The sequence below is a fragment of the Chenopodium quinoa genome, unplaced genomic scaffold, assembly GCF_001683475.1.
Source record: "Chenopodium quinoa cultivar QQ74 unplaced genomic scaffold, ASM168347v1, whole genome shotgun sequence".
Lineage (NCBI taxonomy): Eukaryota > Viridiplantae > Streptophyta > Magnoliopsida > Caryophyllales > Amaranthaceae > Chenopodium > Chenopodium quinoa.
In genome coordinates, this window is record NW_018743478.1 from 7,651 (window position 1) to 26,911 (window position 19,261).

Genomic DNA, 19,261 nt, shown 5'->3' on the forward strand with positions numbered 1-19,261 from the left:
TTGTTTTTGGTGTTTTCATAGAAATTTTAACACAAATATTTTTAACCACGAGTTTGGAAAATTTTTAAAATTTTGATATATAGAAAATGCTTGTACAAATTGAGAAAAATCTATTAAGACCTTAATGAATTTAGAGCCTAGGTATATTCAACTTTTTAATAAAGTTTAATAAAATTATACACTTTTCTCCTTTTTTAAATATTACTTCAAATATTCTTTGAGAAAGCTTCACCATATCAATATATATTGAAGATTTAAAGCCAAGACATAAGGTTGTAGTGTCGCCTTCTAAAAAAACTGTCTTAGGTATTGTCATTATAATTAGTTAACCAATATTAATTCAATCACAAAAATTAGTTTATTGTAAACTAAGGACTTGTTTTCTTCAACTTATTTCAGATACTTATTACTTATGAAGTATTCCTTAAAAAATTCAGATCAGTTGTGTAGTATACACAAGGCAGATCGTCTGGGCGTGCAAAGAGCTCATCTTATAGCGGGAGAAGCGGTGATTAACTTTATTAGCTTTACTATTAATATGTAATCTGTTTGTATCCTTTGAAAAAAAAAAATCAGATCAGACTAAATCATGACTTTTGATTAATATTTACTTATCGTTAAATTTCATATCGATCGTTAATTGCGTATTAAATATTTTTATAAAAATTACATATACAAGTTCACGATGAGACGAATTTAACAAAATTCATTTTGATAATGTTTTTCTTTATAGATTAGTATTAAAATGCAGTCAAAATTTAGTTAAATTGTTAAATCAGATCAAACTAGATCAGATCAGAAAAATTCAGAACAAGGTCTGTTCTGATTTACTGAACTGACTGAACTGAACTGAATATTGTATGAGAGAAGGATATTGAAAACTGAAATGAACTGAACTGAATTGAATTGAACTTATTGGAGGTGATCTGAACTGAACATAAGCTGAAAATAACATGTTCTTTCAAAATTCAGACCAAAATCTACTTGTTTCAGGTGAGGAGAAGAAAATCCTGAACTTAAAACAAAAAATTGACGCCAATATTTTCAACTACCAGCCCTTTTCTATAAGAGGTTCAAACTTTTGATTAGTTAACACAATTCTAATTATGGTGGGTCTTTTCCAAAATGGTTCTTGACTTGTTATGACCCGTTTATTTGGTATTATATGATGTCTTGTGTCACTTAATTATTTATTGGTGAATATTGGTATCCATTCCGTTTTTTTTATTTTTTATTTTTATTATTATTGTTGTTGTTGTTGTTTTTTTAGGTGAACAGAAATGGCTTGGTTTGCATGCTTCGATATCTGAGTCACTAAAATTGTTTGGTTATGATTTTAGGGTCGTTTGAGGTTGAAAAAAAAAAAAAAAAACTTAGGGACTGTTCACTTCAACTTAATTTCAGTTCAACTCTTATTAGTTCAGTTCAGTTCAACTCCAATCAGTTCCGTTCAATTCAGTTCAATACAACTCCTAATTTCCTTCTCTCATAAAATATTAATTTCAGCTCAGTTCAGTTCAGTTCAGATCCAATTAGTTCAGTTTAGTTCAGCTCCAATCAGTTCAGTTCAGTTCAGTTGAATTTAATTCAATTCAACTCATTTCAGTAAATGTGAACAGACCCTTAATCGAGTAAATTTTTTTGGCATGAGCAATTTAAAAAGTATTCCCTCCGTGTTTTTGTAAGTGTTACACTTTCCATTTCCGGCCGTGTTTTTTTAAGTGTTATACTTCCTTTTTTGGCAAAAAGCTACATTAAAATATTATATCTCTCTCCTCTCATGGTCCCTACCCAAACCCATTACTATTTTTTTATTATATATTTTCTCTCACATTCATTACTTTTCAATAAACTATTAACCCCACTATTTTTCTTTTACAATTTTTTAATACTTTAACTACCACACTTACCTTTTATTTTATTTAAGTTAATTAAATGGCCTAAAACTATGTGCTGGTCAAACTGTAACACTTAAAAAAACACAGAGAGTAACAAAAAATAAAGAAAGTGTTACACCAATGAAAAATAGGGGTGGGGGAGTAATACATAGAGTAAGGAGTAAGTTTAAAAAGTCAAGTATACCTTAAGAAAGAAACAAATCCCTACCTTATATAAGTGGGAGATTGTTCTTATGAATAGTGTACGGACTATTATACCCCTTAAAATGTTTTTACCTTCTTACTCCCAAGTGTACGTAATTTTTCTTAAGACCCATCAATTAATTAGAAATTAAATGAAGAACGGAATAATAAAGTTTAAAATTTTCTATATTCAATTTAATGGGAATTATGATTTTATTACATGACAACATTAGTCACTGGACAACGAAAAGTTGTTGCTTCATGTGGGAGATTTTTTTTTCTATATTTTGTAAAGGTCGAAATTGACGACTTACACATAATTGTGTTTAAGGGACATTGAAACTAATGAAATTAATCTATGATTGTGCCAAAGTTAAAGTACCAGAAAGAAAGGAAACCAAACTGACTACGATGAAAAGGGGAAGAAAGCAAGAAGGGATTCAAGGAAATTGTGGGTTGCATAGGGTTAAATTACTGCAAAACCAAATTGTTAAAAGCATTTTATCCAAGTTCATTTTCTGATTATTTGTTAACTTTTGAGCATAGTGAAATCATGTGTATTTGAATAATATTTTGTATTAATGCCACTACTATATATGTATTGTGATGTACTCCCTCCGTTTTTAAATACTTGCCCCATTTCTATTGGACACGCATATCGATGCTAATCTTTGATCACTAATATATTTAATTATCAATAAGTATAAATTCTAACAATTGAAAATTAATAATCTATTCATTGAGATGATTCCAACAAATACTATATATATATATTTTGTTCTTATGTATAAATCACAAACATTAGTCAAAGTAGGACAAATGAATAGTGCAAAAAATAGAAATGGAGCAAGTATTTAAAAACGGAGGGAGTACCATGTACTGCTTTATGATGTACCTTTTTGTTTCCAATTAGGTCAATGAGTGCAAAAGACATATTAATATCATAAATTCCTAAATAAAGTGTTAGCACGTTGTGTTTTTTTCACTACTTGAATAGGGATTTGTTAAACATCGCCCACAAATTACTACATAAAGCCCACAAAATTCACTTGGTTTGACAAAATTGCCCTTGACCTTAAAAAAAACACTCACACTCTCATCACTCACACTCCCATTGCTCATCTTCTTTCAACCTCTCTACAAAAAAAAATTCAAACAACGGCAATGTCGAGGCGGCAAGGCAAGGAATTGGCGACGGCGGCGGAGGGAAGGATGTCCCAAGGAGGAAAGGTACAATTTGTAAAAAAAAAAAAAAAAAAAAAAAAGGGAAAAACCGCCGTGACGGCGGTGGGGCGCCCTGGCTGGACGCCCAGCAAGCGGTGGTGGCGCCAGCTGCAGACGCCGCCACCAGTTGGCTGGCGCCTGGGCTGGACGCCATAGCCACGGTTGTGGCGTTTATTCAAGGCGCCGCAGCCGTGGCTGTGGCGTTCAGCCCAGGCGCCAGCCCACTGGTGGCGGCGTCTGCAGCTGGCGCCACCACCGCTGGCTGGGCGTCCAGCCAAGGCGCCCCCCCCCCCTTTTTTTTATATTTGTTTTAAAATATTGTTTTTAATTTTTTTTTTTTTTTTTTTGTGTAATATATTTTTGAATTGTTTTTATATTTTGTTGTTTATTTTTATAAATTTTTTCAATTTCGTTGTATTTTTTCTATGTTTATATTTTGTTTACAATTATTTGTATGTTTTTAGTTTATTTGATTTGGGAGTGGTAGCTATTTTTCGTATAAATTTTTGTATGTTTATATATTTTAAAATTTTGTGTAGAATTCACTGGGTCGTCATGGTGCGGGGAAGAATATAGAGCTTCTTAGTAGAAGCTATTCAGTGGAGAGGTCGGGGCATAGACATGTCAGATCCCGTGGTATTTCGGCCTCAGCTCGTAGAGAACGGATCCACCGTCGGGATGAGGATGACGATGACGATGATGATGCTGAGGAGGGTGACCAGGAGGAGGAGCAGGAGGAGGGCGCATATGAGGATGAGGATGTGGACGATGGCAGTGGACCGTATGATGATTACGGTCCATTCAGTCAGAGGGTTGATGACATGTACGAGACACATATGGTGGAGGTGCGTAAGGGTAGGGGTGGTAGGTTTGTTAGTAGATCTGGCACATCATCTGCGTCCACTGTATCTCGGGCAAGCAGGAAATGGTCGAGGGCCGGTAATGGTTCTTGGGTTGTTAGGAGTGAGGTGCCCGGTGGGCCTGTTGACGGGAGTGTGATTCCTAGCTTTCTAGGACACATAGCTGCCCGTATTTGGGAGGACCAGGAGAGGCCTTCAGTTACGGGGTTGTTGAAATGTCATACCCGGGAAAAGACTTGTAGCTTTTTGCGTACATGGGCTGAGGCCTGGCCAGCGGAGAGCGAGATGTTCGAGCGACTGGAGGGCACTGGGGTGAATCACGTTCCTGCCACCATGCACGATAAGATTGACAGTACGCTGATCACGACTTTCATTGAGCGATGGCAGCCGGATACAAACTCTTTCCACCTTCCGTTCGGTGAGATGACGATCATGTTACATGACGTCGAGGCCATTCTGGGGATTCGTGTTGAGGGTAAACGACTTTGTGCTGTGGCTGATGCGGATCAGGCAGATTTGCTGGCGGAGTTGTTGGCGGTGGACAGGGCTGCACTGTACACCGAGGCGCTAGGTGTTTGGGAACACGGAGGTGTGAAGATCGCATCCGTGTTGCAGCGGTGTTTGTACCCCAGTGCACGTAGGACGCACGACGCACAGCTGAGTGCTTATGTTTTTCTACTCCTCGGATGTACCTTGTTTCCGGATAAGAGCGGCGGAAACAAGCTCAGGCCACGCGACATAGTAGAGGCGTGTGACCCCGACAGTGTAGGCCAGTTTTCCTGGGGATCGGCTACGTTGGCGTATTTGTATCGCCAACTAGGATTTGCGAGTCGGGCTGACGCGACAGGTATCACTGGGTGTCTGACTCTATTGCAGACCTGGATATACGAGTACTTCCTGCATTGCGACCACATCGTGACCCAGTTCCTATTGATGAGGGGATGCCGCGTGCTTGTGCGTGGAGTCCACGCTCGGAGAAGAAGTCCGTTGACCGCCTCCGATCGATACGGTTATTGCTGGACAGGCTGTCCCCCTTAGAGGTAACGTTTATAAATTGTTTCTACATTTTATTATTTGCACATATTATATTCATGTTATTAAATTTTATATGTTGTTATTGTACAGGTGAACTGGATGCCTTTCGGCCCGAACCCTAGTGTTAGGGTACCCAGGACCCTGTACACGGGACTCATTCAGTATCGTGAGATCGTCGAGGCGTACATGCCCCAGCGTTGTCTTCGCCAGCTTGGATTTGTCCAAGTTGTCCCTCCTCCCCCGGCATGCCCGATGAAGGCGGTCGACCTGCATCGTCGAGGGACTACGTCGTGCAATGGCCGGATATCATGACCGGGACGTGGGACCAGTTTCTGATGGTGGCCCGCTTATGGACTGCGGAGTTGCAGCGGCCGCCCTCTGGGGTTACTCCCATGTGTGACCATTACTACATGGAATGGTTCAACCGGTATTCGCACCCGAGGTTGATCGCAGATCTCGACCACAGCGATGATGATTATGTGCCACCGCCTACTGCCACGGAAGCGGTATGTCTTTTATTATATTTATCGTTGTCTTTTAATTAAGTTTTATATGTTGTTATTGTATTTCATCTTCTGTTTTTTGTTGTATGCAGTGGATGGGAAAGATAATGCAGGACGTACAGAAACTCCTTCGGGTTCCTCCTAATCTAAGGTAGACGGGTGGAACATGTCATGAAGTACATGAGTAGCGTCACGAATAATAGAAGGATGGCTGGAGGACACTCGGTCGTACATCGAACGAAACTGCTCCAACTCCTCCTGTTCACGGTCGTCCGTTTGAGTGTCTGCATGCTCACCAATAACAAGCGTCCTCCAGAATGAATGGACCTGATCAACATGTAACGACGCCCTTTCTTCTGTAATAAAGCGGTGAATGGTGCATGCGCAAGGTAATCCATGAGTTACTGAAATAGTACACCCACACCGAGCATACACTTCGTCAGCCAAGTCCCTCACCCTGTTCAGCTCAGTGAGAATCAACCCCAAGCAGTAGTGCGACACACGACCATGGAGAATCTTAAATATAAAATGGCTATACATCGTACCATGTCGTCGTCTGGAGTCCTCTAGAGAGTTCCTGATGTCGTTCTTCTGAGTTTCAATTGACTTGTTCAGTCTAGCGAACAGTGTATCCAAAGCAGCGGTCGATGAATCAATCCAGTCCTTGGTAGCTCTATGAGCGCTCTCAACTCTACATGTTGTAGTGTTCCCAAAATGAAGTACCTGGTTTGTCCAATATTTGACAAACTTTTCCCTGTGAGGGACCCATTGATGCATCACATAGTCCACCAGTGTCGGACACCACTGGTACGAATCCCTGAAGTTAGCCAATGCTCGCTCATACGCTTCCTCTGTGGTAGCCTGTAGGATCTTCCGCCACTTACCATTCACCAATCTCTCTGCCATTTCCAAATTCTTCTTGAAAAGGTTGTAAGCTTTCACTTTCACGCAGTTGTTGATGTGCCATGTGCACAATAAGTGGTTCGATTCGGGAAACAGCTCTGCTATGGGGGCAAAGAGACCTCCCTCACAGTCGTTGACGATGGCTGCTGGATGAACATTAGGCCCGATGTAGTTTCTCAGCTTCTCCAACACCCAATAATAATTTGGAGCCGTCTCATCCTTGATGATTGCATGACCAATCAGAAAGTTCTGGTTCGTTGGAGCCATCCCAACCATCTCAACCAGTGGGAACTTGTACTTGTTTGTCTTGTACGTTGAGTCGATCAAAATCACAAATGGCCAAGACTTGATCATATCAGCACAATCAGGATGCACAAGGAAAAGATGAGTCACCTCCGCTGTATCTTCATCAGAATCAAACCAGAACAGGTAACCACGTGATTGTGCCTGGTGTAGCAGCTGCTGTATAGGGTTCCTTCCCTCTGACCGTTCAAACCTGAGTTGCTGTCTGACGTTGTAGATGTGTCTTCGGTTTGGATGGTCTTCTGGAAATTTCTCTAACACAGATGCTAATATTTTAGCAGGCTTCACTTGAGCATCACTCATTTCTTTCACAACTAGTTTCGCAGCAGGACTTAAGCCGCTCAGTTGTCGATGACCCTCTTCATATACTATCATCTCATGGTTGTGATACCCCATTTAGAGTAACCAATCACTTCCCAACCGTCACGACTCCGTAGTTGTCGAACCTTTACTCTGAACTCACACCCACAACCTTTCCGCTTTGTATCAAACCGAGTGGTTGTACGAAAATCTCTTTCTTCTCTTTTGCGATAACGGTCACATCTCAAAATGCGATCCATTCTACCATCCCGTTGAGATTTATGAGTTACTACTACCAAGCAAAATCCAGCTGCAATTGCAACCTGTTTTGCCCAATCAATCGCCTGTTGAGCTTCTTCGAATGGACCATCATGTCCAAATATCCCACTGTAATCATTTCCGTCTCCACCATATTCCTGCATCAATTATATATTACAATAAATACATTTAACGGATAATACATTTAATTTCTATATTTACACAGAATTAACACAAAAAAAGCATAATTATATATAATCAAACTTAATTTTTATAAAAACCCAATTCGAATTTTCAAACTAAATTTAAAAATATACCATTTCGAATTTTCAAATTTAATTTTAAAAAAAACCTATTTCGAATTTTCAAATTTAATTTAAAAAAAACCCATTTCGAATTTTTTTTAAAAAATCATTTTCGATTTTTTTTTTAAAAAAATTAAATAAAAAACAACAACAAAATCAAAAAAGAAAAAAAAAAATTAATTTATAAGGGTGGCGTCTGCCAGGGCTGCCACAGCCACTGGACTGGCGCCTGGCAGGGCCGCCTCACCCAGTGGAGTGGCGCCTGGCCAGGACGCCAGTCTGGTGGTCTGGGCGTCTGGGCTGGACGCCACTCTGGTGGTTCTGGCGTCTGGCTTGGACGTCCAGGCTACGGTTTGGGCGTCCATCCTAGGCGTCGGAGCCACTCCGACGGTAAACCGTGAATTTTAACGGTGACTTACCTCGTTTTCCGTCGACGACGACGTACCTCCGGCGTCCCCCGCATCTCCGGCCTGCCCTCCGGTCTCCCCCGGCGAGCCAGTACGGCTCCACATTTTTTACACCGAGATTATTTCAATTTTAGAAAATGGGCATAATGGTCAAACCATATCATATTTGTGGGCTTTATATGGTAAATTGCGGGCGATGTTTAGCGTTTCACCTTGAATAAGGGTGCAACATGTTGTATCACAAATCCGAGAATATTCTACAACATCAAAGACAAGAGTATTCGACAACGGACGATTAACTTCATGTAAAGTGCAAACACAAGCTAAGAAAAATTAAGCCAAAAGAACTAGCCACTATTTGTGATACAGTTAATGTAGACAATTCTGTTCAAATGATATACAGGAGTAGTACGAGTATAAAATTAGATTAAATACACCCATTAATAAACAACTGACCACTATTTGCATCTTACAATTAAACAAAAAGGCAAAACAAAAAAAAAAGTCTTCTCTTTTCAGTTTTCATTGCTGTCGTCCAAACAATATCTTGAGCCATAAAAATTTGACCACGTCGCTTACACTTTTAATTTTTGCAACCTTTATTAATCAAAATCAGTCCATCTTTTTATATTTATTATAAAGTCCACATTTTTATAAATTCATTTTAGCCTTCTTTCTCTACCACTCCTTCTTTCCTTTCTTTCTTCTCTCTCTTCTTCATTCATTAATCTCATTAACACTTGCAAAACACGAGTTTAAGGTTAGTCGTTTTCTCATTATTATTTCTCTTTATTTCTACGTATTATGCATTTATTATTTCCTCTAATATTTCCTTCATTTAGGTTGGTATGATGATTTATATGATCTTCTTTTTTTGGTCTATATCACGCGTTGATGGATGTTATTGATGGTTTACTACATGTCTATGCTTAATATGAATTTTCCTGTTTTAAATCATTTTTCTAAAAATACATTCTTAAATTTATTTACACACCTTGCACCACTTTAATAAGTAAATAAATTTTCAAATTTATATGAAATATATATGGAGTACGTTTTTTTTTTTGGAAAACGAATTACTTGTACAACCTCCATTTCATATTATTTGCAACGATTACATATTTTTCTTCTCTACTTTATTTAAATCGTTGCAAATAATATGAAATGGAGTTAGTATGTTTTTTTTGCTTTGATTTAATTCTTCCTTTGGCAGTAGGATTTGTGAATTTTTTTTGGAGCGATTAGAAATAATAATATCTCCACTTTTTATTAGTTTTTTATAAGTTGTAAGATTTTGACTATTTTTGAAATATAATAATAATGTTTTTTTTGAGGGATTAATTTATTTTAATGTAAGAATGAAGATGTAAGAGTAGAATCATTACCTTAAAAAATAAAATAAAATGAAGATATAGAATCTTTCATTGGATCTCTCACTAATTCCGTATTTTTTAATAAAAAAAAAAAAGTACTCGTATTTTTTTTTTTGTTATTTATTTATTTTATTTTATTTTGAAATGAAAGAAAAAAAAAATGTATTATGAGTAGTGCAATTATGTTTACTGCATTTGTTACTAATAACTGGATATAGTTTGATTTGATTGGTCAATGTTACTGCTAGATTTCATCCACGTGATTTTTTGTCCCTATTCTTCACTAGAATTTTACACTACCTAACAAAATACGAGTACAAGGTTTAAGTTTATACGAGTACGTAAAGGCGTTAATTAGTTTGCAACATTAGTTAAATCATTAATAATGTTAATGGTTTTATTCATTTAATACGGGTACAAAGACAAAATGGGGCTTTTTCGATTACTATTGTTTCAGGATAATCGTGTTACGCTTTGAATATTTTATTCTGGTATGATAACAATAAAAGTAATTATTATGGAATATTAGATTAATTTGAAATAAATGGAGACGTGACTATTTAAAATTTTACATTAACAAGTATAAAAATCAGCAATTAGTCAATACGGCCTCTACGTCAGCAGTGCAAGTAGTACTGGTAAAGTTGTATACTTGTAGAGTTGTAGTCCATGTTTAGTATGAAAAAGTCCGGTGAAAAAAAAAAATAGTCATAGAGGACTCAATCACTCTATAATCCATAACAATCATTTTTAAAAACTGTCAAATTACAATTACCTTTAAAATTTACGATATACCTTCCTAGCTAGTAAAAGTTTTTTGTTTTAGGGCTTGTTCTATTTAGCTTAATTTCAGTTCAGCTCAGCTCAGCTCCAACTAGTTCAGTTCTTAATTTTCTTCTCTTATAAACAATTCAGCTCAGCTCTATGTAGTTCATTTCAGCTCAGCTCTAATCACTTCAATAATTATTTTCAGTAAATCAAAACAGATCCTTAGAAAAGCTACCACTACTAAATAACTCCATGAGTTTTGACCAAAATGATTTGGCTACTCGTTTAGCCTCTCCGTTATCCAACTATTTTTTTCCCAAATAATTTTTTTTTTGAAATAATTTTTAAATAAAAAATTGACGCATAAAGCTATCAATATTAGATGTGGATAGAAAATTATAATTACAATCACCGCTGCCAGAACCACCAAGGCTTTTAGGGTTATCGCGCCTTGCCGGTGTTTTCACAACTAAGGGTCACATATACCACAACAATCAACATTCATATCGGCTTACACTAACCGATGATTAGCTTGCGTAGTAACTAAAAACATGTTCAAAGTTTCTAGTAGAAATAAAATTGTTACTTTACATGTTTAAAACTACGCGTTCTACTTTTCGTCCCTTAAAGTTTGTCCCATAAAAGTAAGTCAGAAAATAACAAAAGAACAACCCTACCATGCTAATCAAGAATCAAAGACACGGTAGAATGGTAAAACAAATAATTTGTTGTTTTACACTCACTTTTCTATCAAAATCAAGAAGCATTCTAGAAAAACCTACCACGACACCACTAGTTAGTACGGAGTAGTTAGCAACACCTTATAAATTACTAGTAAGTAGTAATAGATTAACTTTATGACTAGTCCTTTTAATTGTTGTCCAAACATCACTAACGATTTAAAATTTGACCACGTCTATCGCACATTAATTTAATTAATTATAAACAAAACCTTCTATTAATTGTAATCAGACCTTGGATCATTATATTTTCTTCATCTGTCTTTTTCTGTATTAACCATTTGTTTATCTGCCCAGTATTTAAACTAACGTTTGTTTCTGAATTTTGTCATTACTTCCCTGTATTTATTTTAAAAGTTTTGTCATTATTTTCTAATGGGATAGGCCGCACTTTTAAACAACAATAGTAACATGACATAATTTTTTTAGAGCCTTTATAGAATTTGATCAGCTGAATTAAACTTCGTTGTTGTTACTTGTTATTAACTCTATATTTTTTACTATCGAGTTTTTTTATTTATTTTAATATTATTCGTATAGTCGTATCAAGTACAATTTGTAAATCTGAAAGTGAAAATCTTTATCATTTATTTCCTCGCCCTTTTTTTTATGTTGTTCTCATTTTATTTATAGTACAACCCTTTTTTTGTACTTCCACTACTCCATATGTTAATTTTTATTTTCACGAAAAGCTTTTAATTTCTTCTTTAAATTTTTTGTTTTGAGGCAATAATTTCTTTTTTTTAAGTTGGGTCCATTTAAAGTTAATACTACCCTTACATTCTCTTCCATTTAAGTTATGGAGTACATGCTAAACTTTAATTTACATATCTCATTTTTACCGTAGTTTTTGTACAAACACATACAAATAAAACTTAATCATAATTTATAAGATGCTTTGAGATCATCAATGTATATTTTCAATGTATCAACTTTATATCGTATCACAAATACGTTTCTCGTAAATAATTTGATGTTTTAACAAAGTTATAAATCGATAAGCATGTCAATCGTATTTATTTTCGAAGGTGTCTATACTTTTGTTACTAATTTTGGAATATTTCCAACCTTTTTAATTTATCTTCTCATACGTAAAATAGTTTGGGATTCTGAAATGATGATTTTAACCACCATTTGATTCCCCTCATTTAATTCTCTGTTTCGTCAATTAATTTGGGAAATCTTATCTTCTGCTCTTGATTATATTCTCTGAAATTTATTAATTGCTTTTTGTCTATTTGGAGGAGCAAGCTTATTGCTATGTAATTTCCCTTTCAAATTTCTTAGGTCTTTATCATTCATTTTCTCTCGTGACAATGTCTTGTATGAGCCGAACTTACAATATGTATGGAGTATTTTTCTTAAAGTTTTTTTTAGCGGTCCTTTTTTTAAGTAGCAAAATTTCCATACGGTTTAATTATTACGTATAAGTTTGTTTCACCTAAGACTTGCTATTTGCGGGGTTGAAAAACTCTATACTTGAATAGAATAGTCCATCTTGAGGGTCATTATCTACAGCTAGATTTCATCCACATGTATTTGGTCACTATTTATTGCATACATCATTTTCATTCAATCATGTCTTTATTAATTGCCCTTTTCTTTTTTTTTCTTTTTTTTTTTTTTTGAGAAATATTAATTGTCAAATTATGTGTTGATATATAGTGCAAGTAGCAGAAAAGGGGCCAGGTACATATTGTATCTCCAAAAAAAAGTTGTTATTAGGTGGCCTTTTTATTTTTTATTTTTTCATTTTTTTTTATGATTTTTGACCCATACTTTGTAATGACATAATCAAAATGAACATAAAAAAGCTATATTTTGGTGACTAGCTTTTCTTCTTTTCCAGCCTAATTCACTAGATTTGTAGGACACTCACATTACAAAAAAAATCAACTTTAATGCAAATAATGATGCTTTTAGTATTTTCTGGTATTAAATCAACTTTGTTACTATTTGTTTAATACTTAGCTTGTAGAATCAATAATCTCACAATTTTAGCTAATTGCCTAAAAGTTGGTACCCTTTTTACCTCATAGTATGGAATTCTTTTGAATTTAGTTTTATAAGATTTTGTTAATATATTTAGTTTTATAAGATTTTGTTAATATATTTAGTTTTATAAGATTTTGTTAATATATTTAGTTTTGCTCTTAATTATTTTCCTGAACTTTTTTTCACAGGAAGTTGAACCCAAGCATTGATACATGAAAAGTATAGAAAGTTAGCAACTTTGTGAAGAACATTAAAGATGTCTTCCAATTCTTGGATTACTAATCTTTCATGTTCAAATCCTTCATCACAATCATTGTTACAATGGGTTAAGTTCATATTACTTTCTCCATGTCCTCAAAGAGTTCTGTTTACTTCTGTTGATGTTATTTTCTTGGCTATCCTCTTTGGTGTTTTCTTGTACAACTTCATCTATAAGGTTGTCTTAGGAAATCGCCAAGACTCGAGCATTAGGAAGGACACCATTGTGAATCGAGCTCGTGTTCAGACAAATGTTTGGTATAAAACTATCCATCATTGTAACAAGTTTGTTAGCATTTGCTTATTTACTTGTTGCTATCATAGCTTTTGGTAGTAAAAGTCATGATTTGTCTTGGAACATTGTGGATAAAAACATTTGGGATTGTTCATGTATTGACTTATGTTGCAATAGTGATCTTGGTTGCTCATGGGAAGAAGTTTGAGGCATTGAAGCATCCTTTCTTGCTTCGAGTATATTGGGTTGCTAGCTTTATAATCTATGCCTTGTTTGTTGCTTCGAGTTTGATCCGTATAATTTCTTACAATGGAGATGTTGGTTTTGATTATTTGAGGTTGGAGGATGTAGTTTCCTTTCTCTCTTTCGCTCTTGCCATTGTTCTTCTTGTAGTTGGGATTAGAGGGTCAACAGGAATAATGGTAGCAGGACATGAGACAGTAGAGAATGGAACTTCATTGAGTGAACCACTTTTGGAGAAACCGAATGTTAGTGGTTTTGCTAATGCTTCATTTGTATCAAAGACCTTCTGGTTTTGGATGAACCCTCTACTTAGTAAAGGATACAAAGCACCTCTCACGGCGAATGATGTACCATCCCTTTCACCACAACATAGAGCAGAGCTAATGTCTGACCTCTTCGAATCCAAGTATCCTAAGCCACATGAAAAGTGCAAGAACCCGGTTAGGACTACTCTTTTAAGGTGTTTCTGGAAGGAAGTTGCATTTACAGCTTTCTTAGCAGTTATTCGAGTTTGTGTCATGTATGTTGGTCCTGTTCTTGTTCAGAAGTTTGTTGATTTTACTTCGGGTGTTGGAAGCTCTCCCAATGAAGGGTATTACCTTGTCCTCATTCTTCTTGTTGCAAAGTCGGTTGAGGTATTGTCTTCACATCAATTTAACTTCAATTCTCAGAAGCTTGGCATGTTAATTCGTTCAACCCTCATCACTAATTTGTACAAGAAAGGGCTAAAGTTGACATGCTCTGCTAGGCAGGCTCATGGAGTTGGACAAATTGTGAATTATATGGCTGTTGATGCTCAGCAACTTTCTGATATGATGCTGCAGCTTCATGCTGTTTGGTTGATGCCTTTGCAACTTTCTGTGGCGCTAGCTCTTCTCTACAACTATGTCGGTTTAGCTATGGTCACTGCATTTATTGGAATCCTTGGAGTTTTAGTGTTTGTTTTCTTTGGTACAAAGAGGAACAATAGGTTTAATTTCAATTTGATGAAGAATCGTGACTCTCGAATGAAGGCTACAAATGAGATGCTTAACTACATGCGAGTGATCAAGTTTCAAGCTTGGGAAGAGCACTTCAACCACAGGATTCAATCATTTCGGGATGCTGAGTATGGTTGGCTAGCTAAGTTCCTCTACTCTATAGCAGGCAATATCGTGGTTATGTGGTCCACGCCTATTTTTGATATCCAGCGTTACATTTGCAGCTGCATCCTTCTAGGAATCCCGCTTGATGCAGGGAAAGTTTTCACCACTACAACAATCTTTAAGATGTTGCAGGAGCCAATTAGGACATTCCTCAGTCTATGATTTCAATTTCACAGGCTATGATTTCACTCAGAAGGCTTGATGATTTTATGATGAGTAGGGAACTTGCGGATGAGTTGGTGGAACGAGTTGAGGGATGTGATGGTGTTACAGCCATAGAGGTTGAAGATGGTGTCTTTAGCTGGGATGATGATGGTGGAGAGGAGTCACTGAAAAAATATAAATTTAGACATAAAGAAAGGGCAGCTTGCTGCTATTGTTGGCACTGTTGGATCAGGAAAGTCATCTTTGCTTGCCTCAATTCTCGGTGAGATGCACAAAATAAGTGGAAAGGTATATTCATTAATCTTGTGTTTCTCTCTTTGCATTACTTGTTAAGCATTTATGTGTGGGTAGCTTTACTTTCAGTATATAAAAGCTAAAGTACTGCATTACTCGAACAATATACTTTGGAAGGCATATGGATGTATGGTATAACTGATTATATTTCCTTACTGCAGGTAAGAGTTTGTGGGACTACAGCTTACGTAGCACAGACATCTTGGATACAGAACGGAACCATTGAGGAAAACATCCTGTTTGGTTTACCTATGGACAGGGAGAAATACAAGGAAGTCTTGAGAGTTTGCTGCTTAGAGAAGGATATGGAAATGATGGAATTTGGGGATCAGACTGAGATTGGAGAACGTGGCATCAATCTCAGTGGTGGTCAGAAGCAACGGATACAACTTGCTAGAGCTGTCTATCAGGACTGTGATATTTATCTTCTTGATGATGTCTTTAGTGCTGTTGATGCTCATACTGGATCAGAAATATTTAAGGTTAGTGATATTTTGACTTGATATCATATTTCTTGAAGTGTGTTTGTTTCCTACTTTAACATTTCGAGGTACTTGTTAAGTCAAGTCGGAGTACAAGGTTTGAAACTGTCTGAAAGGGAGTTCTTGCAGTAATCCTTTGTAGACCAGTATATAATTGAGCTGTTGTTACTTTACTCAACATGGTTTAATTACTTATTTGACGTTCTTTTGATTCAAAAACAACTGATTCCGGCTCTTCACTATAATTCTGTTCTTTTCTGTGATCCACTGCAGGAATGTGTAAGAGGAGCTCTGAAGGATAAAACGATTATACTTGTGACTCATCAAGTGGACTTTTTGCATAACGTTGACCTCATCATGGTGAGCCATTTCCTTGCATCAAATTTTTTTTCAGGTGTCTGCAATGCTCCATATTATAGTTTTATCAAATTTGTAATGACAAAATTTGTTGCCTGACTAGGTCATGAGAGACGGTATGATTGTGCAAGCAGGAAAATACGACAAACTTCTAGAAGCAGGCACAGATTTTAATGCACTTGTAGCTGCCCATGATACATCTATGGAACTTGTTGAAGCAGGCAGTAACACTGAGCTTTTAGAAGATTCTACACAACAGAAATCTCCTAGAGAATTACCTACTCACTGCGAAGGTAATGGCGTGAGCAGTTCTTTACAAAGATCTAAATCAGATGCAACACAGAAATCAGAAAAGGGAGATGCTATGCTTATCAAAGAGGAAGAAAGGGAAACTGGGAAAGTCAGTTTACGTGTGTACAAGGATTACTGCACTGAGGCTTTTGGATGGTGGGGCGTAGTTGCAGCTTTGGTGTGTTCTTTGTCGTGGCAAGCTACTGTGATGGCTGGTGACTACTGGCTGGCTTATGAAAACTTCTGAAAAGCATGCTCCTTACTTCGACCCTTCTTTCTTCATCAGTATCTATACTATCATTGCCCTGGTTTCTGTTGTATTAGTCCTAGTAAGATCCTTCTTTATCACTTTGTTTGGGCTGAAGACAGCTCAGATTTTCTTCTCTCGGATTCTCCACAGTATTCTTCATGCTCCCATGTCATTTTTCGATACTACTCCTTCAGGAAGAATTCTAAGTCGGGTGAGTTTTATTTCAGTTTATTTTTCCCCCTTCATATCCTTTTCTTTTCCCATATAATCATTTATATAGTATTTAGATAGCTCAATTGTCCTTACTTTTTGTTTTCATACTTAACTCTATGCCAACTGCCAAGTAGCGTAATACTGAGTACTGATTGGAACTTCTTATTGCTTTCAGGCATCCAGCGATCAGACCAATGTTGACATTTTAGTGCCGTTTGTTTTGAACCTTACAATCGCAATGTACATAACACTGCTTAGCATCATCATTATCACTTGTCAGTATGCCTGGCCAAGTGTTCCTCTTGATTCCGCTAGGGTGGCTGAATTTGTGGTACAGGGTAAGAGTACTGGCCTCTCTTTTGATCTTTATATTGTATTTCTGGAAGCTAAAAATTAAGAAGGTTGTAAGTAATGGTCAGAACACTGGTAGCAGGATATATAATCTTCACTCTTTTTCAGTATAATAGGACTTAACTCATGTTTGACTTGGTTGGCTAAAGCTTGCTTACTTGACCTTGCTTACTACCTTGTAACCTTGTATACTGTACTGAAATATGTGTTTGATTTGCAGGGATATTATCTTGCAACATCACGTGAATTAACTCGCCTTGATTCAATCACAAAAGCACCAGTCATCCATCACTTCTCAGAAAGTATTTCTGGCTTCATGACAATACGTTGCTTCAGAAAACAGGATAGATTTATTCAAGAAAATGTGAACCGGGTGAATGCAAACTTGCGCATGGATTTTCACAACAATGGATCAAATGAATGGTTAGGCTTCCGTTTGGAATTGCTCGGGAGCTTGCTCCTGTGCTCATCAGCCTTATGTATGATCCTGTTGCCTAGTAGTATCATTCGACCAGGTTATTTCTAACTTCTGTGGCACATTTTCTCACTTTTTTTTCATGGTGAAATCCATACATATTCTACATAGGGATGCTGAACTCTAATCGTGTTTTTCAGAGAATGTCGGTTTGTCACTATCGTATGGACTGTCCCTCAACTCTGTACTGTTCTGGGCTATGTATACCAGCTGCTTTGTTGAAAATAGAATGGTTTCTGTTGAGAGAATAAAGCAATTCACCGAAATCCCATCTGAAGCTGAATGGAAAATCAAGGACCGTCTTCCTCCTCCAAATTGGCCATCTCAAGGCAATGTTGAACTCAAGGACTTGCAGGTCAGCTAGTTTACATGCTGAACACGAAAAATTCAAAATTATATGTCTATGTCTTGTATCTTCAAGCTACATACAATTTGTAGCTTGATTTTGATGCTCCTTTTCTTTCTCTAATCTAGGGTAACTTATGTTTACAGGTTAGATATAGGTCCAACACTCCTCTTGTACTGAAGGGAATAACATTAAACATTAGAGGAGGAGAGAAAATAGGCATTGTTGGGCGAACAGGAAGTGGAAAATCGACTCTTATTCAAGTGTTCTTTAGGCTTGTTGAGCCTTCAGCCGGGAAAATTATCATTGATGGTATTGACATTTCAACATTAGGCCTTCATGATCTTAGGTCTCGATTTGGGATCATACCTCAAGAACCTGTTCTTTTTGAGGGGACTGTGAGGAGCAACATCGACCCCATTGGTCAATATTCAGAGGAAGAGATCTGGAAGGTAAGATCAACTAACTGCTGCTCTAAAAATGTTCCTTGCTTCTTTAAAATCTTTCTGACTTTTGTTTCTTTATCTTATTCACAGAGCCTTGAACGATGCCAACTTAAAGATGTAGTGGCTTCCAAACCCGAAAACTTGAAGCTCCAGGTATATGTTTATATTACATTTATATCAAGAAGCTTTTTGATCAAAAGCAAAATTAAACTGGGAAGTAAATGTCATTTTTTTGGACCAATGTAACAGTGGCCGATAATGGAGACAACTGGAGTGTAGGGCAAAGGCAACTTCTATGCCTAGGTCGTGTAATGTTGAAGAAAAGCCGGCTTTTGTTTATGGATGAGGCAACTGCTTCTGTAGATTCTCAAACTGATGCAGTGATTCAAAGGATCATCAGGGAAGACTTTGCAGACTGTACAATCATCAGTATTGCTCACAGGATACGACAGTTATGGACTGTGATAGAGTTCTTGTGGTAGATGCAGGTAAATACTCTAAGCTCATTTGACTAAAAAGTACCTCACTACAATAAAGTATGCTCAAACAATATTAACTCTGAAAAATAAATTATGTCTGACAGGATTAGCTAAAGAATTTGATTCACCAGCAAGGTTGCTAGAGAGGCCATCAATTTTCGGAGCACTGGTACAAG

General features: G+C 36.7%; 1 pseudogene; it reads left to right on the forward strand.

The window, feature by feature from the left end:
- The first annotated feature begins 8,786 nt into the window (after nt 1-8,786).
- LOC110739436 lies at nt 8,787-19,070 on the forward strand (annotated as a pseudogene).
- The last annotated feature ends 191 nt before the right edge of the window (nt 19,071-19,261 follow it).